Below are 27,001 nucleotides of genomic sequence, written 5' to 3'. Positions count from 1 at the left end.
TGCCTCATTGCTCGATGAGCCTGGTTTTCATGATTTCTTCTCCCTCCTTTGCAAAGACCCTAACTTATCAGGAATGGGCATATTTTCACCCTAAAAGATATAATTTGGGGGACTCAAAGAAGAGTGCTTTGAGTTGTCTAGGGAGTTGGAGGAAGCAACAGGCGAGGGTGGCAGAGGAAACTGAATTCTCAAAGCACCAACCAAGACATGCAATGTTGACCCAGATTAAACTAAATGGAAATATAAATATGTGATTTGACCCTCCAAAACACATAGTACTTCTTCCTAGTATCGCAAGTGCCAATAGAGTAAATTTTAATCGCTTAGTGATCATTCCTTGTATTTCTTGTCTCCTTTGCTTCCGTTGACATGACCATTCACCTGATGCATTGTGAAAGATCCTCATCGAACTCATCTGGTCATTGACCATGCCATGAAGGAGGAGGTTGATGAAACCTTCCTCTCCCTCCTCTCTTGGAGCATTTGTGTTCACGAATCATGTTTGTTTAGTGAGAGTTACCCCATCCATCACCTCCCAACTCTGTGTGTTTCTTGTTGAGAAATCTATAGGGCAATGATTAGAGTGATTTCTCTTTCTTTGATAACTTCTTGTGATGTCTTTTTAATTATATTACTTATTAGATTCTCTTATTATTACTATGTTTGTGTATCATTAACCATCTACCAAAACAAGAAGAACAATAACACATAATATAGGTTGAAAGCCAGGGCCAAAACCTCTCCACTTGAGACAAAAACCCAAATCTCTTTTCTTCCTTATAGATTCTTCAATTGACGAATTCCAAGACCTTTAGACCAAGACCAATTCCAACATTTCTAAATGATGTGCTTTCCTTTTCTAAGTCAACCCCTGTCAAATATCTTCCAATAGCACAATTTCGACCTCCAGCTACAGAATTTTGGCCTCCACTGCAAACCTGAAATTTTCGGCCCTCCAGTAGTTGTTGTTGCCACACGTGTGAGCTTTTTTAGCCTCCCAGGACTTCCTTAGACCTCTTCCTGTCCTTCTCTAACTTTTGGAGCTTGATAATGGCTTCTTGTGACCTTCACTTGACCTTCTTGCCTTCTCTCCTTCAAGATCAAACTTGTAGAGGAAAACCCTAGATTTGTTGTAGAAACCCTAGCCTTCATTCGCACATGTGAGAGAGAAATGGCCCAAACCAAAGTCTTATTTTTCCTCTTCCTTCTTCGTTGCCTTCTTCTTCCTCCTTCTTTGCTAGAATGAGTGAGTGATGAATGTGCTTCAAGGAGGTCAAGTCTCCTCCTTTATATTGGCTCTTCAAGGTGGACGTGGCTCCTCATTTTAGGTCGACTTGGTCTTGAAGGGTAATTCAACACTTTTAATGACAAAAATAATTTTCTTTACAAGTTACAATGTGCTCGAAGGGGTCTTCAACTTATGATAATGACTCTTTTGACTTCTTGACCAAGGAGAAACCATAGAAGCACTAAATGGGTGCTCGACCTATAAAATAAAATACCTTGTGCATGAAACTCTTGCTCCAAAAATAAAAATAAAAATTTTCTTTCATTTTACAATTTACAAGAATCAAAAGTACATTTCATATTTATGAAGACCAAATCTGGTTACACATTTTCAACACTCCCTCTTAACTAGGGAGGTATTCATAAATGGTACATGGACATTCTAAATCTGAAGAGATCTGACAAGAAGTGTCGGATTGGTAACCCATCTGTTTAGCATCATATCAACCAACATTGTCACATAGCAAAGCCTTGACTAACATCTCTATCTCTCCACAAGATCAGAGCACAATGATGGTGAGAGCAATGATTTATAGACACCATCATCATTGTCTCTCAAGATACATACACCACCCTAGTGTTTAGAAAGAATGACCTTCTTTGGACTATTCTTGTATTGAATAGCTAGTCCTCAAAGAATATAAGTCCACAACTACTCTTATCTTGGATTCCCTGCCTCATCCTCAAAGCGTATCGGATGCCAAATGTTACCCAGTCCTCCATTATGTATTCCTAAGTGAAGACAAGAATGATGTGTCTACCTCCCCTCTCAACTAGGAAGGATACATCAACTAAACCAAGCTTGTCTCTCAAATACACAAGCTTCTTATTGGGAAGAGATTTCGTCAATATGTCAGCTACCTGCTCATTGGTGGAGATATACTATAGCTGCAACACACCATCTTCTACTAGCTTTCGAATGTAGTGATACTAATTGTTGATATGCTTTATCTTTCCATGAAACATTGGGTCTTCAGACAATCAAATACACTGGTGTTATCACAATGTATCACTTTAGAGTCCATTGGTCTTTCAAATAGGTTGGATACCATCTTCCTTAACCAAAGTTCTTCTCTACTTACTTCACAGGCTGCAATATACTGAGCCTCATCACTACTCAAAGAAATTTTATCTTTATTTCTTCTCATCTATGAGATCATGGAGGATCCCAAACTAAAACATCCTCCTATAGTGCTCCTTCCATCCTGTTCATTGCCTCCCAAGTTAGATTTGTATATCTCGTCAAGTGGACATCATTCCTCCTATCATATTTCAGGCAATAGTGTATGGTTCCTTGTAGATATCTTAGAATATGTTTCGTTGCTATCCAATGATCATGCTTTGGCTCCACTTGGAAATGACTAAGAACATTTACTACAAAACATATGTTTGATCGAGTCTTCACCAAGTACATCAGTGAGTCAATCACTTATCTATACCTGGAAGGATTTGCAAGGCTCGATTCAAAACTCCTTAGTCTTTCCAGGTTTGTGATCATCGGGGTTGTCATTGGTTTGCAATCCATCATATCAAACCTCTTCAACATCTCAATCACATACTTTCCTTGGCCTAGATATATCTCATCAAGTCCTTGCCAAACTTCCAGTCCCAAATAGTAGTGCATTAGCCCTGTATCCTTCATGTCAAATTTTGTTGCTAGTTTCTTATTGCATTCTTCAATTCGACCTTCTACACCTATCAAGAGAAGATAATTTACATAGAAAAGAATGATTATCAGTGCTCCCTTCAAAACCTTAATATAAAGGTTCAAATCAGTAGAACTCTTTGTGAAGCCTAACCTTTGTATGTATGCATCCATCCTAGCATACCATGCCCTTGGTGCTTGCTTGAGGCCATATAATGCCTTCTTCAATCTTCAAACATATGCCTTTTTGTCTTTAACTTCAAATCCCAAGGGTTGTTCTATATAGAACTCCTCATCAATTGTGTCATTGAGGAATGCAACCTTGACATTAATTTGTTGGATGTTCCATCCCATTGATGCTGCCAAAGAGACCAATGAATGTATAGTTGTATACCTTGCTATCAGAGAAAATATATCGTCATAGTCGATTCCTTATACATGAGAGAATCACCTAGCCACAAATTTTGCCTTATACTTGTCAATACTTCCATATGTTTCATGTTTGATCTTATAGATCCATTTGGAAGTTACCACAGATTTGACTTCGGGCCTAGGTACGATCTCACAAACTCCATTCTTCATTATAGGTTGATATTCTTCATTCATGGCATCCTTCCATTCTTGATGATTGACAACCTCTTAAAATGTGGATGGCCATGCTTCTATTAGTTTTGTCATGTATGCTACATACTCAGAATATCGTTTGGGCTTCTTGCTTTCCCTGAATGTGCCTTGAGTTGCTCCATGACCCTATGCATCAAGTAGTGTAGACTTCAACTAGTTAGGTCTCTTTCTTGGTTTGGGAATGACCATAGGTTTTAATAGGTTCACGGGACCTTCATCTTCATGATTATATTCTTCTTCCTTTGGTAACTTCTTCTTCAGATACTAGAAGTTCTTCATCATCAGAGTCCATAGGAAGTTCCTTTCATTTCTTGAATGCAATACCTTTTTCAAATATAACATCTCGGCTGACTTCTATACAATTTCCTTCCTTTATGTAGATCCTATAGGCCTTAGAAGAGTTGCTATAGCCAACAAATGTTCCTCTCATGCCTGAAGGGTCTAGCTTCTTTCTTTTATCCTTTAGTATATGAAAATATACATGACAACCAAAGATTTAGAGATGATCCACGATTGGTTTCTTCTGAGTAAATACTTCTTCGGGAGTTCTATTATTTAGTGACCTGTGCAAACTTCAATTTTGAATGTATACAATTGTATTCATGGCTTCTCCCCAAAAAAAATTCAGTAGATCTTGATCATGCAACATTTCTTTTACACTTTCTTCAATGGATCGGTTCTTTCGTTCTGCAACTCCATTTTGTTTGGGATTATATGGAGCTATTAGCTCCCTCTTAATCCCAAACTCCTTACAAAAAGCTATGATTTCCTTGGATGGATACTCTCCTCCATTATTTGATCTTAGTATCTTGATTCTTCTTTCTGTAAGATTCTCTACTTCAACCTTGAATTCTTCAAAATTTAGTAAATACTTCATCCTTGGATTTCATCAAGTAAACCCAAGTTTTTCTTGAATGATAATCTATAAATGTGAAATAATATAAATGACCTCCAAGTGATTTAGGATTCATAGGGCCACACACACATTGGAATGAATAATATCCAATATTTATTTTGACCGTGAAGCATTGCTTCCAAATGGTCTCTTGGTGTTCTTACCCAATGCACATCCCTTGCATACTCCTTCATGATATTATTTCAATTTGGGGATTATGTCTACTATAGAACTTAGATATGGAAGGATTTTGAAATGGAGATGACCAAATATTCTATGCCAAAGTTCACATGGGATGATTTCAATGTGAACCAAAGCTTAAGCAAGAGGGGATATCAACCTCCATTCTCTAGTTCTATTGAGGTTGATACAATTCCTCACATAGGATAGATCTTATTATCTCCAAGTTCTACAGAGTAAGGAGACTTTCCTTTTGATAGTGTCTTTAGTTTCTTTTGATGACCAGCCATATGCATTGATGCTCCACTATCGATTGCCGAAATGTTTTCATCTTGAAATGTGCCTGTGAGTGCTGAGAAGAGTCATTCATCTTTTGTCTTGGTCACGTCCTTCTTTGGAGTAACTAGGAGATTCCATACTTCTTTGATGCCTTTATTGAGATGGCTTGCTACCTTTGAACACTTCTTGAGAAACTTATTCAATGTAGTAGAGATCTTCATTACACCCTTAGCCAACCTTAGCTCTGGTACCATGTTGAGAAATATATAGGGCAATGATTTAGAGTGATTTCCCTTTCTTTGATAATTGCTTGTGATGAATTTTTACTTATATTATTTATTAGCTTATCTTATTATTATTATGTTTGTGTTTCATCAACTAGCTACCAAAACAAGAAGAACAAGAACATAGAATATAGGTTGCAAGTCATCCAAAACCTCTCTACTTGAGAGGAAAACCCACAAATCTCTTTTCTTCCTTATAGATCCTTCAATTGACAAATTCCAAGACCTTTGGACCAAGACCAATACCCTACAAGACCAATTCAAATCTTTCTGGATGATGTGCTTTCCTTATCTAAGTCAAACCCAATCAAATCTCTTCCAATGACACAATTTCGACCTCCAGCTATAGAATTTCAGCCTCCACTGCAGACCTGAAATTTTTGGCCCTCTAGTAGTTGTTTCTTCCACACATGTGATCTTCTTTTATCCTCCCAGGATTTTCTTATACCTTCGCTTGTCCTTCTCTGACTTCTATAGCTTGATAATGGCTTCTTGTGACCTTCGCTTGACCTTCTTGCCTTCTCTCCTTCAATATTGAACTTGTAGAGGAAAAACCTAGATTTGATATAGAAACCCTAGCCTTCCTTCACACATGTGAGAAAGAAATAGCCCAAACCAAAGTCTTATTTGTCCTTTTCCTTCTTCCTTGCCTTGTTCTTCCTCCTTCTTTGCTAGAATGAGTGAGTGATGAATGTGCTTCGAGGAGGTCGAGTTTCCTCCTTTATATATGCTCTTCAAGGTGGATGTGGCTCCTCATTTTAGGCTGACTTTTCAACTGCCAGGCCGACTTGGTCTTGAAGGGTATTTTGACACTTTTAATGACAAAAATATTTTTATTTACAAGTTACAATGTTCCCGAAGGGTTCTTCAACTTATGACAATGACTCTTTTGACTTCTTGACCTAGGAAAAACCCTAGAAGCACTCAATGGGTGCTTTACCTATAAAATAAAAGACCTTGAGCATGAAACCCATGCTCCAAAAATAATAATAATAATTTTCTTTAATTTTACAACTTACAAGAATCAAAAGTAAATTTCATATTTATGAAGATCGAACCTAGCTACACATTTTTCAACATTTCTCAGCTCTACAAATGCTAGAATGAGCAACCACTTGTGGAGTAAAGACGAGCTCCACATCCCAAGTCGAAATTTAATGTGAGGTCCTTTACATCCATCCACCCCATCCCATGCAATGAACGGAGCTTGTGAGAATGGAAGATGAGGTGCACCACCATTCTCCAACTTTAAATGCACTAGAGTGAGTTGGCATGGGAGTAATCATTACCACCTATCATCACTAGAGCACCCAAATCTAGCGACTAAATATTATATATTAATTTAGATGTTTTACATAATTTGATAGGAATGGTATAATATGTTTTATAATTGAAAATTAGAATATTTAAGGAAAAAAAAAAAACTAAATAATTTTATTGGAAATCAATAAAATTATATTAACATAATACTATGAAGGGTATTTCCATCATTCTTATTGAGTCAAAAAACTAAATAATTAATTAGTCTAAGTCTAGAGAAAGATTGGTTAATAATGATATCAACAACGAGTCAAAAACTACAAAAATATATGAGCGATCACATTTCAGGGGGTTCCACGCCACTCTTTCATCAAGTATAGTCCAAAAAATATTAATGCTACTCTTCAACAATATGAACAGTTCATAAATTAGCATATACTTCTTGAAGCATTCAAAAATTCATGGATTATCATTGTAGAAGAGTCTTTCAAAAGTTCATCCAAGAGAATCTATAGGATCCTAAAGGCAATATTCATGAAATAAGTAGAAATATGTCTTTGTTATGGCTCTTTAATCTCCCATCGTTTTTAATGCAAATTGAGGCCATCCTTGGAAGGCTTAGCAACTTCCTTGTTATTTTCCCTATAAACATGAGAAAAAGTGATATGAGTCAAGGAAGATTGTATATGCCACAAAAAATGCAATGTTTTTATCATTGAGGAAGATGGTGAAATCCTCTAAAAAGTAAATCTCTTAAATGGCTGGAACCTAGACACAGTTACAATACCTTGGCCATTGAAGGCTTTGACTAGCTTTGTCATAACCTAGGATTTACTTCAAACATACATGTCATCTTCCATTGTCCCTTCACCAAGTAAGTCTATGTTGAAATCGAAGGACTTACAAGGTCAAAATCAAAATGATAAGGATACTCAATTGAAGCCGCTTTGAGGAACTAACGCAGGGAAAACGAAACAAAAGCTTTCAAGTCTTTGCCCCTCATCATAACATAGGGAGTTTACATTGCAATAAATGCAAAAATCTTTGATAACAAGGGCACTATGCCTTTCAAATTTTCTTCTCAAAGTTTGAACATCATAAGTGCTTCCCTTAATTCTCCTTTTTTCCTAAGCACGTTCAAATTTCCAACTTTTATTGTCACCTAGACCCCTTGGGCCTTTTTTGATGGAGCATACCAGGGAGCTCCACCTAGAGGAGGAGTAGGGGGGATAATCTCCCTCTCTAAAAATCATGCCCTTATCATTGAAGCCATCATTGGCTAGTCACTAAACAATGAAAGTGAGTTTACAACTCTAAAATTGGTCTTGTTAGTTATTATTGAAAAATGAATCACTTATCTTCAATTCTCGAGGGACTCCCTCCTTGTAATCCAATAAATGAATGAAAATTTCAAACTAAAAATCTTCTTATTATAATCCATCTATTAATAATAAATTTATTTTTATTAATATATTTTTTTCGTTTTAATATATCTCATATATTAATTTTTTTAATATATATATATATATATATATATATATATATATATATATATATATATATATATAGATATATATAGATATAATTTTATGTAATTAAATTTATTTAATTTATATTTATCTTTTCATTAAAATAGTCTAAAGCACCAAGTCAACCCTCTAAGAAGCCCTTCTAATTAGGTCAAAGATCAACCAAGTCAACAAGGGTCAATCTCGCTTCAACCAGTTTCCAGCTTCAATTTTGACCTACAATCTTCGACCTGTAGTAAACACAAAAACCCCAATTTATGGCATGTGTCTATCCTTCAAGAGTCCTTCATTTAAGAAAGTCAATATCTCCAAGGTCAACAAGCGTCACACTAGGTCAAATCAGAATATTCAACCCTCTTGCAACTTAGATTTGTAATCGGCTTCCTAAAATCCTTATTCTCCTAGAAGTTGTAGAAACCCTAACATTCGCATGTGTGAGAGAATAAGGCCCAAAAATAGACTTTATTGACTCCTTGCTTCCTTGATCTTCGCTATAGCTTCTTCCTTGTTCCTTGCCTCACGCCAAACTTCTTTCTTAATATAATCGAATTGGTGCCAAATGAGGTTGAAGTTGTTTGTATTTATAGGTTTTTCATGAGGTCAAATTCCCTTCTTTAGGTTGAGTTGTCACTTCTAGGGTCGACTCATGCTTTGAGGCTCAAAGGACTTTCTAGACTCAAAATCAATATCTTTTATATGTTACAACTTGCCAAAAAGGTCTTATCATAATTCTCTTGACTCAAGAAAAAAAATCTTTTGACATGACAAACCCTAGAAGCATGAAGAACATGCTTGACCTAGTGACCATCAAAATAGAGCATGAAACCCATGCTTAAAATAATATTTTTATTGTAACATAAAATATACAAAATGACTTGAGTACATTGACAATTATGGAGAATGAAACTAGTTACATTTTCTAATACTTCCTCTTAACTAGGGAGGCATCCATAATTGTACACTCGATACAACGTTATTCTCAAACTAAAGAGTTCTCATGAGAAGAGTCGGATTGGTAAGCCATATTTAAGCATCAACATCATGACCAACATTGCGGACATAGTAAGGCCCTAACTTGAAAAACTATTTCTTATACAAGAGCACAACCTTGGGAGGCTTTACATGAGATACCACACTACCTCTAGAAGGTACATACCCCATCCATGTGGTCACTAGGTATGTCCTTTTAGGACTATTCTTATCTTGGATTCCCAATCCTCAAAGAATATCTATCCTCTTCGATCACTCTTGTCTTGGATACCTGTCCAATCCTCAAAGAGTGTTAGTTCACTTCCAATATTGGATTTTCTATCCTTAAGGAAATCATAAATGCTTATCCAATCCTCCATCCACCATTCTCTCTCCATGGCCTTCACTAAGACATACGGTTGTTAGTCCTGGCCTAGTGCATGACACATGAAGAAGAGAATACAAATGTGATGCTTATCATCACTCCCTCTCAACTAGAGAGGATATCCCTATTCCTGCTTGATTTAGGGAATATATCCTTGCTTCTTCATAAATAGTATGGATACTTTATACTTCCTCTAATGTATAGAGGAGATTCTTTCACTTCCTTTCAATTGGGAAGTCATAACCATGAGCTCTCTAGCTTGTTTTCATAAGTGTATCAACTACCAATTATTTATGGGGATAGTTGCATGGCTCCTTCTTTCCTTTGTATCTCATCATATTGAGCTTTCTTTCTTCCTGGATGTTGTAGAGCCATCTTCTCCCTTCAATATTGTGACAGGATTCAGGCCATCAATCTTGCATATCACTTTCCTCTAGTCATCATCAATGAAGGCATTATATTGAGCCTTATCAAAATTCAAGCTAGTCATAGTTCCCTCTTAAACATGAAAGTGATCTTTGTTGATGAACATCATGTTATATTATTACACTACTACCTTCTAATCCCAAGATGATGATATAAACAACTTGAGTTTACAATCCTTTAAGGATTACCGAAAATAGTTACTCAATCCATATGTTCTTTGAATTGAGTTTTAACACCAACAATTGAACTTGCCTCAACTATCATTATGTATTTCTGAAACATCCTTCTACATAGAAAAACAATATGTCAATTAGATAACCAATATCAAAATATTAATTTTAGACTTACCTTATCATGATGGCCCTTTCATCAAAGTATTTTCTTATTTAAGTATTTTGAGATCAACATCCTTTCGCATGTTCCATCTCCATATCGTACAGGAATCATTCTCCATGCATTCATCTTAATCAGGGTGCCCATGCATCGAACTTGATTACCAAGCTACAACATCTTCCTTGGAGTTTTCATTGTTAACTCCCTTTCTTCCTTCTGGAGACTATACTTGATGTTGATCAATATTGTCATATTTATGCCACGCAATCTTGTAAGAGCGACTTGATCTCCATCTATTCCAAAGCATGTCAAATTTCTTCTTTCGAGCATCATGCATCCATATTGAAGACTTTACTGAGCACACTTTTATATCAAACTCTTTCTACAATATTCTTGTAGATATGAACCTTGCCCTACAGAGGAGTTACTTAAAATATGCATTTCTTTGCTTCCATACAATCATCTAGCCATCCTTTTCTTGAACAAGCTTGCTTCTTGTACCTATCAAAGGTAGGTTGCTTTTCCTAGGAGTAGAAATACTTTCATTAAGCCCTACACAATGCAACTTGACCATCTGCATTCCTTCATCCTTAAGAAGAATTGTTTCCATACTAGATGGAATATATACTAATGTCATGATTCTCTTTCCAAGAACCTTCCAAAATTATGGTTTTTATAGTAGCTCTGATGATCCCTCTTTGCAAAATGACTACCTCTAACATGATGTTAGAAAATTCTTTGATGAATAATAATATGCAATATGGTTTCAATCTTATCATTCCTTTTAAGCTAGATGATCTTTCCTAAAGAAATTAATCAAATAGATTATAATTCCTCTACTATCATATGCTTCTATTTATGATGCCATGCTTTTACAAAAATCAAGACTTCTTCTAGAGAATTTAATAATGCATGTTACTCTACTTTTTACTTAATAAAAGAAAGATAGATTTCATAAAAAACCTAATGTAGATGGAGCTTCCTTCAACAGTAAAGATCCTTGGGATATTCTCCTTTCAGCTTCTTCTCACGTTCTCCCTTTTCTTCAGCTATCTGAGCTTCACTTCTTTCATTTCTTTTGTTATCTTTCTTCTTTGGAAAATCCTTCTTAAAGTGTCCATACTCATTGCATCTAAAGAATTGAATCTTGGACATATATTTCTTTCTTTTGGACTTTCCAAACTTCACTTTCTTCAACTTCTTTCACCTTGCAATAAAGGCTCGATACTTTCCATTTGATTTAGTTTCATCCTTTGCCTTGATCATGGGTTCTTCTAAGATACATTGAGCCCATAACTCATGAAACGATGTAGTATCATTCTTAGAGTATATACTAGTTGTAAAAATCCTCCAATCAAGTGGAAAAGCATTTAATACACAAATGGTCATTTCAGAGCCAGAAACAGTTTCCCCAAGCCCATGCAATTGATCCCTTATTTGTGAGATATTCATGAGATAAGTGGCCATGTCTTCATCCTTTGACTTTATTATTCTATATAATTCATTCCTCAAGGAAATATTTTTACCTAATGTACTTATAGAGTACAATTTTACCAACGTATCCTACATAACGTTGAATGTCTTCAAATCAGCAACAAAGGGAACAATATGATCTTTTATAAATTCAACAATGATTCTTTGTGCCCTTACTTCTCCCTTATTGTATTTTGATAACTCTTGAGTCTTCTCTTTGTCTGGTACAACTACTTCACAAAGGACATATTTCATGACTTCATTTTTCTGTGAGTGTCAGGTCAATCCTCTTCTTCCATGCAAGGAAGTTTGTTGATCCGATGAGCTTGTTGCTTTCCTTGCAAAATGTAACCATGTTATTTGTATATTGAGACATAGAAGACAATATAACACTTACTTGTTAACCAAGAGTTCCTTATTTTTATGATGTCTCCAACTATCTTGATTTTTTCAAGACCTTCAAGGAGACTTCAAAGATGCCCTACAATGATGAATTCTATAATGTCTTCAAAAATGGTGTCTTTGAACAACTTCAAAGAGTGAATGATGATTCCAAGATTCTTTGCTACTTTCTTTCCTTCGAATATGTCTTCCAAAGAGCCTTCAAATTGATGAGATTTTAAGAGAGATCAATATTTAAGATAATGCAATCTTCCTTCAAGATGATTGAGTCAACTAGAGAGCCTTCAACGAGAGCTTGTAATCTTCTTCCTTAAGCCTTCCTTTAATGAGAGCTTAAAGTAGTATCCTTCCTTTCTTCAATGAGAACTTCTAAAGATGATTAGGTATTATTTTTGACCTTCCTTGTGTCCTTAGCAAATTATTCCCTTTTGACAAGTAAAGCCTTTAAGATGATCTTCTAGCTACCTTCTCTTGTTGGAGAATGCAGTAGGGCAACTATTATTTCAAATTCTCCTTAACCTTAATAATTTCTTGTGAATCTTAGTTATCTTCTTGTGTTTCTTTATTAGATATTTTTATCAAACAATTACCAAGAGAAAAAACAATAAAAACAATGGACACAAGTATTAGGCTCCAAGCTAGGGCAACGTGACTCATTATTTTTCAACCCCTTCCATTTTCTTTTGGTGAGGTCATGGTGGTTTTTTGCTTAGATTCAAAGGGATTACTTTGTGTTGCCAAAATAGGGATGTCTACCCCATGCTATCCATGTTTTCTCTATCCCCTTGTGTGGGTTTGGTTGGCCCTTTTTGGGTTTAGCTTTCTTTTTATCACGTCTTAGGAATATATGTCTGGTCTTTCAACCTGATTTTCTCTGGTGCCCTCCCTTTCAACCTCGATCAATTCATGCCTGAAAAAAAAAGTTGAAAAACCTCATGAATTGTTTATGCCTGGATCGATTGGAGGCCTTGAAGATCTACATCAAAGGGTAGGATTTCAAATCTTTCTCAAGACCCTAAGTGGTAAAACAATTCAAATTTTGGTTTCCGAATAAGTCTTTGCGGCAGAGCTAAAGCAACTTATTAAGAACTATCTGGGGGTTCCTGTAGCTAGGAAATGTCTTCTTTGTGAAGGAAGATAGCTGCAAGACACTGCCTAGTTGAAGGATTACGACATTTCTAGAAACTCTACCATCATTTTGCTATTGAGGCTACATGGAGGTGCTTCGGGATCCAGGAACTCAGGAGGCTCAACCTCCTACAAGGATGTGGCGTGGGGAGAAGGCCATAACCCATTGGACATGCCACAATTTAATCATGGACCTTAGATAGTTAAACAATAGCAACAAGTGACTGCAATGGAGGTAAATGTAACATAGATAGATAAACTCTTTTATGTTCTTCAATCTAGGACTATGATTTGCATATTCAATGGTTTTTGGCCCAAATATGAGGCTCTACATCAATGGGTGTTCAAAACTTTTACCACCAACTGTGACCCAAGAGGATTTGGAGACTTTATTAAAATAAGGGGCCTAGTTTTGGGGAAATGCAAGGCTCTTCATTACTCCTTGGTTCCCATATTTTGTTGCCACAACTATGGTGGTCTCAACAATGCCAATATGGGTGAGGCTACTAAATATTCCCCTCCCTTTTTGGCCTCACAAGATCCTTTACAAAATTTAAAACACTTTGGGGTCTTTAAAAAAGATGGACATAGAGAGAATGGAGAAAGGACCATTTACATTCATTAGAATTTGTGTAGCAATAGTTCTAAGTAAAGTTCTACCTGATTGCATTCATATGAAAAAAAAAATCCAATGGAACCAGCCACTAGATTATGAAAATACGACATTCAAAATGTTGACTTTGCTATCAAACAAACCACTTGTAGGAATCATGTCCTCAGGCAAAAAAATGCCCAAAATAGTAAGAGGGTTCGACCCACAAAAGAAAAGGATGGAAGCCTCCCAATCACTACCTCTCAAAGGGAGAAGAAGGGGACATCATAGATAACCCTCCACTCCAAGAAGAAGGGGGTACTAAGGTCTATACTGACAATGAAACCCACAAACATAATGGTACAAAATCATAATCACTCCATGCACTAGAACAAAAAATAAAAGTGGCACACAAAGAGGGTTCATTTTTAGAAAGTCCAGATTTAGACAAACAACAACCACTAGATATCACCTTGAGAAAATTGGCAATGGTCTTAGTTGACCCCAATTCAGGGAGGTGACAGAAGGTATAAAAAAAAGAAAGGGAAGAAAGGGAAGAAAGGGAAGAGAAGTGATTTTTATATTGCTTAACCTTTCCATTTGTATCTTGTTTCTTTCTAATTTTTTTTCTTATCTTTGAGCTGCAAGGCTACTCATATTGAATGTTTTTTTTTTAGCAAAGTTGGTTACTAGATTACTATTCCAAAAAAAGAAAAAATAGGGAGACATGCTCCCATTACATCAATCCAAAATGGGAGAAGGAATCATGGAAGAGAAACAAAGGGCAAACATTCCCTATCTTCCAATATCTTCCCCTTTTGTTACTGAGGTTACTAATTGCATTATCCTTAAAAATACTTACATACTAGTTCAACAACAATTTACACCTACATAACATAAAAGACTAGTAGTGGTGAGACTTCGTAGAAAAGAGAAGAATAAGGCGATTACAATTAATGTTTGTTGACTGAGGGATCCTGGTGGGGAAGAGTCAAATTATTGCTTCTTTGAGCATTAGAGTTTTCTCCTATCTAATTAATAAGTAAAGTCTTCAGATAATTGATTGTTTCTTCCAAATGCTTGCACTTTTGTTTTAGCGCAGACATTTCTTTCTGTTGCTCTTCCATTTATCTCTTTAGGAAGGAATTCTCAGACTTTGCTTCAAATTTGTAGTCTTTGATCATATCTCTAACCTTCTCAATCATGTATTTTTTAGCTCGACAGACTGCGCAGTTTTCACACTTTGGGAAATCTACAAGCGAGTTCCAATCCATTTTTCTTGAAGGGAGAAGACAACCAATCTAGTAGAGAATAGAAGGGGAAATGAGACACAGAGTGAAGTAACAAAAGCAATCTCTAGACAAACCCGCAAAGACCAACAACTACCAGAGAGGGGGAAACCGGGCTCCAAAAATAGAAACCACACAATCTGCACGAAAGCTAAAGAATCTGGGAGGAAAAGGCCACTAGAGGTGTGTGGTGGCAAGGGCAACATGATTTGCAGGAAGGCAAAAGATTCAAAGCAACCTCCAGAGATGCATGAGGGCGAGGGTCCCTAAAGATATGTGGAGGTAATAGGAATTGGAAAACAGCCACCAGGGCTGAGCGAAGGAGAGGGGCAAGGCTAAAACAGAGAAGGTAAGCACAATACCCAAAGGGGTGCAGCAACGAATACAAGGAAAATAATTGCAACTTCTGAGATAGATGGGGGAGAAAGGGAAGGCGAAGATGACATATATAAAATAAGATGGGTGAAGGGGAAATATATATTTTTGCATAGCATGCCACATCTGGGAAGAGAACATTAACTTTTCACGGGAAGGTTAAGTAGTTGCAGTTCACTTGATAGTCGTAGACTGACTATCTTGTCTGCTCTTGGGGATTTCCTTGGATTTCTTGATCTTCTGAGATCTAACCATTCGAGCTGAAGTGATTGTTTCCCACCTTGATGTTCTCTCTTTGGTTGCAATTCTCTACACATTGAGGCGAGAAATCCTATGGGATCGATTTCTGAGCAATCGCATTATCAATTCTAGATTTTCCCATAGGACAGTTGACATCCAAATTTGCCTACATGTCAGCAGTACGATTATTTTCTCTAAGAATATGCTTGAAGGTGACTTCACCTAGAGACTGCAATTTTTTCCCACCCTTTTTGTTATTTGTCTCAAGACTATGTTCTTAGGGCTTCTGCTTTCCACCATCAATTGGATTATTATTGAAGAGTCCCCCATTATAACCAGATTATTCATACCTCTCTGCTTAAGATTTTTGTTCCCAAGAGGAGGCCATATGATTCTACCCTGCTGTTGGATAGTCCTCCTAATCCCCATTCATAAGTGATAGGATTTTTTCCTCCTAGGTCAAAAAGTATACCTCCCGCTCCAACCTTGCTTGGGTTGGACTTAGAAGCACCATCAAACAGTAAGCAGGGCCTATTTAAATTTTTTGTCCATGTTTTGAACTCCTCTTTTTTAATTCTGATTTTCCAATTCTACATGCTATTAGGAGATTTGCTGAAGTGAATTTTTTGTTGCTTGCTCATCGCGAATTCAACCCAGACTCTTTCCTCATGCTGCATGTGTTTGACATCTATTACTTTAACTCCTTTAGAGTTGATGAATTCTGATGACATGCTCCAAGTTTTAGCCAGGACTGTTCTGGAATTTGGGGTGCGATCTTTAAAGATCCTCTGGTTTCTTGCTAACTAGATTTGCCAACACATAAATGAGGGCAAAATCAACCAATATCTTTTTACTATTTCTTTATTTTTGAAGGAATATGGATTTTTTCTTTCCCAGGTTGATAAAAGTTCATGTAAAGGCAGCGAATGAAGGATACCAACCTCCAAGGGGCTAACAAGCCCTTTCCAGTAGGCCCTAGCAAAGGGGCATCCCACAAAAAGATGTTGAATATTTTCTTCACTTCCTTGACACATTGCAAAACGAGATGGGCCTTCATATCCTTTCTTTTTAAGATTATCAATGTTCAGTATTTTACTTTTGAGCAGCATCCACATGAAAACTTTAATTTTTGGCAATGTTTCAATTTTCCATGCCTCCCTCCAGAAATCCCAGTCTATATTTCCTTGCTAATGTAAAGTAGCATATCCATATTTGACTGAGTAATCCCCTCCATCAGGATCCCATCAAAGAGAATATTTTGAGTCAAGACTTAGTGGAGCGCCCCCCTTAAAATGTGTGATTAGGAACTTCCACTGAGAGACAAGGCCGAGAGGGAGGTTGAGAATCTGCCAATATCCCCTTTCTCCTTCTCACCAAAGAGATATGTCATCCAGAGTAATGATTCCTTTTGATTTCATCCATATTCTCAGATCCTTAAGACTTTCTTGGCAGGCTATAGGCTGAATTCCCATTATTTTGTCCTTCCATATTTTTATGAGTTTACCATTTCTGGGGATCTTAGAAGAGTTTTCTTTGATGAGGGAAATAGTTTTTTTAATCAGACACCAGAGTTGGGAGCAGGTCTTGATTGGATAACCTTTCTTCAATAGGAGGGTTCTATTGTGGTTCATGTATTTTGCTTACAGGGTTTGTTTCCACCAGTTGTTCTCTCCTGTTATAAATCTCCATGTTATTTTTGATCCTAGAGCCAAGTTCATTATCCCTGGGAGTCTTATTGCCAACTCTTCTTTCTCATACGGAAAATTTACTTCATCCCATTTTACAAGGCTATGCTTCTTTGTCTCCACCTTACCTCCTTTCCATAGGAATCCCCTAATTACTAGCTCAATTTGTTTGTGTATACTTGCCGGGGCTAGAATTACTGCGTACTTGTGAATTGGGAGAGCTGTGAGTAGGGCCTTTATTAGTACCACCCTGCCTGCCATATTGAGCTAGATCATAACCCAATTTTGCACTTTTTGTTTCATTTTATCAATGTACTTATTCCATATTTCGGTCTTCAAATTTTCTTTTGAGATTGGGAGTCCAAGATATTGGAAATGGCTCCATTTTTCTTGAAACGGGATTTCCAAAATTTCTGATATTTTTTTAAGAGTGCGAGAGGGAGTGTTCCATCCATAGATTTTGCATTTCTGATTATTTAGTAGTCTTCCAAAGGCTTCCAAAAAATTTCTTAGTACCTTTTTTTATTCTTCTTGTCATTATGCAAGAGGCTCCTTCCATGACCAAGGTGTCATCTGCAAATAGGGAGTGGTTTATACTTTTAACTTCAGGAGAGATTGAGAGTCCTGTAATAGTCTTGTCTTGTCTGCATTTCTCAAGGCTTCTGCTCAGAGAGACCACCATTATTACATATAAGAAATGAGAGAGAGGACATCCTTGGCAAAGCCCCCTTGAGATCTGAAAATATTCACATGGTATTCCATTGAGAAAAGGTGCAATCCAGGGGCCCACAATACAAGTTTTTATTATATCTATTGCCTTTTTTGAGAAACCAAATCTCTATAGAACAATAGCAAGAAAACCCAAGTTGACCCTATCAAATGCATTAGCCATGTCGAGCTTGACAATCATTCCTTTTTATTTTTTCATAAGGCTTGAGTGCAAAGCTTCCTGCACTATTAGAGTGTTGTCAAGGATTTGTCTTTTTGGGACAAATCCTCCTTGGTTTTCTGATATTATTCCTAGAAGCAATACTTTTATTCTATTTGCCAAAATTTTGTTGTGATTTTGTAGGAGGAGTTACACAAAGAAATGGGCCTGAATCTACTAAAGGAGTTAGCATTTGACTCTTTTGGAATAAGGGCAAGGAAGGAAGAGTTTTTGAATCCTCCAACCTTGAATTTCCCGAAAACATTTCTGATCATTCTTATCAAATCTTTTTTGATAATGATCCAGTTGTTTTTATAGAATGAGATAGGGAACCCATCTGGGCCTGGGGCCTTATCTGGATGCAAATCCCAGACAACAGCTACAAATTCCTTTTCTTCAACTGCTCTTGTGAGATCATTGTTTTCTAATTCATTTATTTTCCTGGGAATATGTTGAAGATAATCTTCATACTCGTTATTTGAAGATGGGGATGATAATAGATTTTTATGGTGTCTGTAATCATCCTTCTTTATTTCCTCTTGACCTCTAACTTCTTTGCCTTCGCTATCTTTTATGTTGTCTATTTGGTTTTGGTTTCTTCTTATCCTGGCCGCATTATGGAAAAATGCAGTGTTCTTGTCTCCTGCTTTGAGCCAAAGACTTCGCGATTTTAGCTGCCACTCTTCTTCTTCCTTTCTGTTTTTCCTATACATCTCCCAATATGCTTGCTTTTCTTGCCAAATGCTCTCCTGCAATTCCACTTGCTGCTCTTTTTCAACTTGGATTCTATCAATTTTTTTCTACTATTTCTAGCTTTATTTTTTGGTTTTCTAGTTGGTTAAACCTTGCCCAATGTTTTAGCTCTCTCCTGAGGGCTTTTAATTTGGTTTCCAAACATAGCTGGGAGAGCCAGAAATTGAATTTTCCCATACTTTAGCAATAATTTTTTTAACTTCTTCATTATTGTTCCAAGTGGAGCTGAATCTGAAAGGAACTGGGCCAAGATTTTCCAACTTCCCAAGGGTAATAGCCATTGGTTTGTGATTTGATGCTATATTGTGGATGATTTTGGATTTTATCTCGCTAAATGCATTGGCAACTTTGTCTTGCATTAGAGATCTGTCCAACCTTTCCTTTATGTTATTTTTCCCAATTCTTTTGTTGCTCCATGTATACTTTCCATTGCTAGGAGGCATGTCCATTAATTTGCATGCTTCCATAATAGATTCTAACATTTCCCTATATGGATCAGCATTATATATTACCCTGAATTTCTCCTCTACGCTCAAAACCAGATTGAGATCTCCTCCTATGATTATGTCTCTATTTTGGTCCTACATAAGATAATTTTTTAAGGTAGACTAGCAGAATTCCTTATCCCTATAATGGTTTGGGGCATATATATTTATAATACCATATTTCTCTTTTGTTTTTTTGTTTTCCAAGTCTATTTTTATCCAGTGCAACTCTTTTTTTTGCTAAATGAGTTCCCAATTTTCGGTTTTCCATAGTGTGCATATTCCTCCTGAGGCACCGGTCGCTAGAATTAAGGTTCCTTAATAATAAAAAAAATTGTATCATTATTTCCATTTCCTTTTCATTTGTATTTGTCTCCTATAACAAAAATATATATGGTTTCTCTATACTTATTAAATATTTCATTGCCTTAATTTTTGGCATACTTCCCATTCCTCTGCAATTCCAAGAGACTATATTCATTTTCACTTGATGTTATGGGTAGAGGGACCTTTCCCTCTGTTAGGGTGGGTAATTTTCTCCTTATTTTTTTTCCATGAAAGTCTCTAGAGGTTGTTGGGTGCCCAGTGCCATTTCCTTTGCCGCAGTTTCATCTCTAATTTCTCTATTGGTTTTTCTGCCAACCCTTTTAGGGTGGTCGAGAGAGGAGAGGAGCTCTTTGGAGAGGGTACGGTTGATTATTCAGTCGAAGGAGGAGGGGAGAGGGATTTGGCAGGGGATGGGCGATGAAGGGGAGGGGTTAGAGGGGAAGGGTAGAAGAGGGGTGGAGGAGGGGGGAGGGGAGGGGAGATCAAGGTCCGCAAGGGAGCCAAAGGGATTAGAAACCAGAAGATCCAATAAGGGGGGGAGGGGGGGGGGGGGGGTGTATATAAGACGAAGGGAAGGGGACAAAGGGAGAGGGGGGGTCATTCGATGAAATAGGCTTAGAAGGAGAGGATGAGGGGGAGAGGGGGGGGGAATGAGGGAGGAAGAAAAGAAACTAGTTTGGGTTTGGGTTTTGTTGTTGTCTTTTTCTTCTTGACATGCTCCCATTTTGGTTCCTGATTTTCTACTTCTTATGTTTCCTAATTTTTAGTACATCTATTTGCAAAATGAACATATTCATGACATACCTTGCATATGAATGGAATTTTTTCGTAGTCTAGTTTTTGAATGTGAACTTAGCTATCCACTTTGACCTTCAATGCTTCCGGAAGACCTTTTCCCAGATCTACTTCTAAACATATTCTCATGCAGGCATGCATGTTTTCCTTTGGTTCACTTATGTCGATGTATTTCCCCACAACATTTCCTATTGCTTTCACAGATTCATCTCCCCAACAATTTAAAGGGAGATGGGGAAGCCTTACCCATACTGGCACTGCATTTGGCACGTCCAACTCTGGATCGAAGTTCGAAGTCCATCTGTTGAGATAAAGCCCTCTTAAGTCCATGAAATATGGCTCGTTTCTGAAGATTCAGTGTCTATTCTCTTTTGTTTCAAAGTGCAAGGTGGAATATCCTCTTCCACAAAATCTGATGGAGATTTTACCCATGATAGATGAGGCCCAGTTTCTTTCTACCCATTTGAGGATCGAACAGGGCAAGGGCCAGAGACCAGTAAATTGACCCACCAAACCTCGTTTAGAGAAGGACGGAGCTGCGCGACGAGGAAGGGAGGGAGAAAGGATTATTTCAAGAATTTCATCGATCTTCTTAACAAACCTCGATATGGACAGTCTGGGACGAGCCGGTCCCAAGGAGGAGAGCAGAGAGGCAAAGGCTTCCGCATTTTCTCCCAGCTGAGCTGAAGCTCCGGTAGAAGAGACAGGGATCGATGCACCCTTGGGAGGAGGCTCTACATGATCCATTGCGAACTAGTCAAGAGCAGGAGGCCCTGGGAGAAGGAGGCCCTAGGAGCAGGAGGCCCTAGGTGCAGGAGGCCCCGGGAGCCGAAGCAACAGGTCACATTTAGAGATTGAAGACGACAAGCGAGAGTAGAGCACGTGCACTTGAGAATTTTTTCCTGTTGAACCATGTGATTACTCATATTGAATGTTATAAGATATTAAAAAATGTAATTTTATTTCGTTTCTCAAAATAAAATTCAAAGTCCTTTTCTTTGGAAAAGTTTCATTTTTCCTATTAAAATACTAGCTTATAATATTTGTAACATTCATAAATAAATAAAAATTCCAAACAACTTTATAAATTTATATAATAGAAAAATTGAGAGATAAAATACAAATGAGTGACCCTACATATAATTGAAAGATTCATACCTAAAATACAAATGGGTGACTTTACATTTATGTTAGAGAAAGTTATATTTTTAAATGTTTTTAAATAAAATGAAAAATATTGAACTACTTAAGAAAATAAATTTGTGATTTTTAAATGAAATATAAAGATAAACAAATTGAATCCATAAAAAGAAATAGAAATATTTGTGAATAAGGTCATTAATAAAATTGTTGATTTAAATAAGTATACCATATTCAAAATCCATAAAAGAAAATAGAGTTATGTATGAAAAACATTATTAGTAAAAATGTTGATTTAGTTTAATATACCTTATTCAAAAGGATTTTAACGAGGCATATAATAATATAAAATTAATCAATATTCATTAATATTAACAATAATTGATTAGGCTGATGTTTTATAAAAACATATGAAGATTTCAATATTAGTTCATTTTAATATTATATTTTTTATTTTCTTTATTATTTGACTTTGTGATAAAGACGGTATATTTATTTCCATTTCATATTTATGGATTTTATTTCTAAAATTTTATTGGCCAAAATTAATATTTGGGGGAGAGGGGAGGGTGGGGTTTAAATTCATTAAATTTATTTGTAAACATTAAATTAATCTTTGTTTGTAGTTTGGGAAGGGTTTTTAGTAAAATTTAAAGTTTATGATCTCCTCCAAGGAATTATCTTTGTTTGAGTCTTTGATTTCTTATCACTAACAATCATTGGCAACCCAAAAATTATGATAGAGCATATTTCGAAAGGTTATTCTCCTAGATACTTGCATCTTAACTTAATTTTCCTTCATATCAAACCTATTTTGGTTCAGTTCTTAGAGGTTAATTGTTTCCATATCCTCTGATACAATAACCTCATAGCAAATCAAATGCAAAATTATGCTCCAAGATTGGAGCTAGCTTCATTGTAATGATCACGTAAACTAACCCCTAATTCCATGACACTTAGTATGATCAGCAGGGGAAATTTTGGCTGGTGGATGGTGGATGAGTTCCTTATGTTTATGGTATACACATGCATCCTTCATAGCAATTGGATTGGGTGGAAGCATAACACGTTCACGTGCCACATGTAATCGCAAAACTAGGACATGCAAAGCTATTACATTCTTGAGTACAAGGGGAGGTTCAAATGGGTTGGTATGAATGTGCAATGGCTCACATGGAGGTCTTCAATCCTAGCCTTAATTCTGATGGATTTGGTAGAAAATTGGAACAAATATCTCTTTATGGACCTATGGGAAGGTGAAATTTTGAAGCTCAAATTGACATCGAGGTATGATGACTTATGGTGTAAATGCAAATTACCGGCAACACACTAGGTTTACCAATGGCTTAATCCTCTATGAACCCTATGGAAACTACCTAGTATGATAAAGCTCTATCCTTATTTAATCATTGTTGTTAAGTCAGTGGAAGGTAACCATAGTTCGAGTGTTTTTCATATCAATTTAAAGATAGGTAGTATTATGTGGAGTTTAGTCTCATTTGCAAATATTCTATACTATTGGCAATGATTTTAGGTTCAATTTATGTATTTTATTTGAATTCCCTGCTACCCTACTTGGGTTTGATCATTTTAGGGTGAAATCTTCTGGTGAGTTGGCTATTTTTCAAGTACTTTCTACTCTTTATTTCTTTCATCAAGAGGGAGATTCCTCTCTCTCATTCCATGGGATTTTGGTATTCTCTAGTGGTTTTTATATTTCTTAGCCTCCCCCTATATGCAAATGGTGTTGGGAATATATCATCGTGTGAAGTAAGGAGTCTTTAGCTACCTTATTTTTGGCTAGGCTCAGGTAGCATCTCTTTGGGGCGTGGGAGGCGGGGGGGGCTATGTGCTCTGACCATCTCTCATCATCTGAATTGTGGAATTATTGCTCTACGAGAGATAGGGAAAGATTTTCAACTTGACTCGATGGATGAATTATGCCATATGCAACAAGATTTCTTCCAATTGCAAATCTAGCATAATCAATCAGTTTCAAATCTAATCATGGAAATGAAGTTGCTCATGGAGAAAAGAGCCTAGATGTGATGCACTAAAAATGAGCTAGTTGCTCTCCACCAACAAATGGTTGATATTTAAGCCTCTTTGAGCCAATTGCAAATTAGTGCCTCCTCCTCTATGGTCTCAGCCAAGCCTGCATTCACTAGTCTTCTAGATTGCATTTTTATGGTACCTCCTATGGAGGGTTGGGTAAAGAGGATATTTTTATTTCTAAAGTCTAGTTAGAATGAAGTACAAGTGTATAAGAATTCTGGCTATTTTCAGAGATTTTATGTAACCAATCAAGTTTTTTTTATAAGTTTAGTAGTAGGAAGATGTTGGATTTTGTTAACTATTGGGAAACATACCTCTAAAGACATTAGAAGCATGAGCTTTCATTTTTGTATTTTTTTTATATGGTCGTATCCCAACATGAAATTTTTATAAAATTTCTCTATTATGATTAAAAATAAAAACATCTCCAAAATTATTATATAATAAAATTTAATTTTATACCTTTATAGCTATTCTTTTCTAATTTTTTCATAACTCTTTTTTGATAAAGTCATTTATGGCTATTTCTCTTTTGTTTCTCTAAATAAGTATTACAAAATATTATATAATCAAATTTAATTTTATATCTTTGTTGTTATTCTCTTTGATTTTTATTTAACTTCATTTTGAAAAAAAAAACATTTTATATTTCTTCTCAAAACATTTTATATTTCTTCCAAGTTTTTTAATATCTCTTAACTAAAAAAGTGCTCACCATATTATATAATAAAATTAATTTGATATATTTGTACTTCTTCTCTTCTAATAATTTTTTAGCTCTTCCTTTAAAAAAGTCATGATATATTTTTTCCCTTTCTTTTTTTGGCCTTTAATTTCTTGAACTACTAATAACAATGGATTGATATTCATTTTTGTAGTCCTTTCTCCAAGCAAACATTACATGTAGACTGAACCAAGATTACTAATTTACCTAACTACAGTTACCTCCTTTAAAGATATGATGAGCTTATGAAGTGATTAGTTATGGACATGAAGGTATGGTCATCTTTCCTCTTCTCCCCTTTTTGTTTTGGATATATTTTTAGTGACCTGACGAGTTTACCTTTAATGAAGAAGTAATTTAATGCAAACAACTTCTAAATTAGATGGCCTTGATAAGGCCTTGTGAGGCCCTTTGATGAAGAAAGCATTTATAGCCTTAGTGTCCATTACATATTGTTGAGTCTCCTTTTTTATGCCTTTCATACCCCATATTGTCCTCTATTTTTGACCAACTTTACCTCAAAATCTACTCACCATTTGCCTACCTTCTTCAAAAACATGACTTTTAGCCTCCTTGTGTATATATGAGGTAATTTATATTTTAAATATGGTTTTTATGATTTCTTGTTAGTAGGAATGAAATATTTGATTCTTTGTACTCTCTAACTGTTTGGATTAGCTAACATAGAATTTTAGACCTTGTTCCTACTTGTCTAGTACCAACATTACTTGTCCGATACCAACATATCTCATATGGTACCTGTGTTCCTGCTTATCCGGTACCCATGCACCTACGCTCATGTAGTACCTATGCGCCCACGTTCATCTGGTAACTCTGCTTGTCTAGTACCCGCATGCCTGTATTTGCTTGGTACCTGCATTCATTCGGCACCGATATCACCCATCTGGTTGTGTTCATCTAGTACCTCCAACCATCCTGCACCACCTGTGTTCATCTGATATTGGGCATGATTCGTCAGCTTCAATAGTTTGAGTGAGCTGCCTTTGATAAGACCAAGGGAACTAATTGTCAGAGCAATTATTTATTATGGAAAATTGATAGATATGCTTCATCACTCATGCACTATGTATCATGAGGATGAAGTCGAACATGTAAAATAAAGCGAATTGTATATTTTTATTGTAAATGATAGGTGTTAGCTAGCTAGTTAGAGACAAAGAGACAGTGGGTAAGACAATAAGACAGACAATTGCAGTTAGAGTGGGAGACGAAGTTTTAACTTTATTGTTATGTTGGAGACTTGATTTTGTAATATTTTCTTTTGAAATCAATAATATGACTAGCAATTGATGAATTCGATGTGTTGGTGGATTCTTTAGTTCTATAAATTCTTCCAGCATTCCTTGGTAGCTCATCAAGGGCCCATCGAAGCCATCAAGGCATGTTTTTATTACAGTTATTGTGAATTTAGTTTGGTTTATCTGTGAGAGTGATTTAGTATTATAACTTAATTTCAGATTGTTTGATATAATTCAAGTTTTGATTTATGCAAGTAATATATTTGAGAGTGTGAAACATAAATATGGAGATGTTAGTTTCTAAGTGATAACTCATTGATTTTATGAATGAAAACTTAATTCTCAAGCTGTAGGTTTAGGTGTTGAATTCTAATTTGAAAGAACATGAAGAGTTAATAACAAAGATCTCACCATTCACCTACATGTGTTGTTATGTGAAGACTCTTGTCATACTTAACATTTCTTGTACAAGAATGTATGGCTTCCTTTAGAACTAGTTAGATTAGGAATGATTGTTTGTTTGATGCTTGATTGCAGTAAGTTAATTGAAATCAGCTGCTACAGGAAAATAGACTTGAATCCATATTTTCATTTCATGAGCCTATAAATGGACAAATTTGTTACCTAAGCAAGAACATTTTAGATTACATGCTTATTAAGATTTTTTTTTGCTTTTTTTTCATTTTTTCTGAGTTTTGCCTCCTAATGGTGTGAGATATAAATTTGTCTTGGTTTTGAATACTTCCTATCTAGGCTATACTCATCAAACATAGGAACTTATATGTTATCGGCACATATAGTGTATCAGCTCTACTGATTACGAATCTCTAGTTGATAATTTAATATTGTGGCAATATATCATTCATATAATTGCCCCAACATTTTTGGCGTCGTTGTCGGGGAGTTGTAAATGGTAATAGGTAATGATTTGTTTTTTGATGGATTTTGAGTGATACCGAGGATGACCTAAGGGTGGATAGAAGACAGTAAGACGTGATTAAAGAGACATGCATCCACTATAGTGGGTTTTCTCCAAAGTTAAGTTGTCCTCTCTTTTGATAAGTAGTTAAAGTTTGATGTTTTCATTTCATGAGAATAATTAGAGATAAGAAAGGTAGGTTTGTTTCATAAAAAATCCCAGAAAATGTACATGGTCGCAAAATTGTTAATCCAACTAATTATGCTAATTGCTATGTAAGGAAAACCCTAGAGGAGAAAAGTCTGGTGGCAGCAGCAAAGGAGACATCAGTAAAGA

This window comes from Pinus tabuliformis, chromosome 5_1, assembly GCF_031772625.1.
Source record: "Pinus tabuliformis cultivar Carrire ecotype Pingquan chromosome 5_1, CPIR1, whole genome shotgun sequence".
In the NCBI taxonomy this organism is placed as follows: Eukaryota; Viridiplantae; Streptophyta; class Pinopsida; order Pinales; family Pinaceae; genus Pinus; species Pinus tabuliformis.
Note: the sequence above shows the minus strand (reverse complement) of the source record.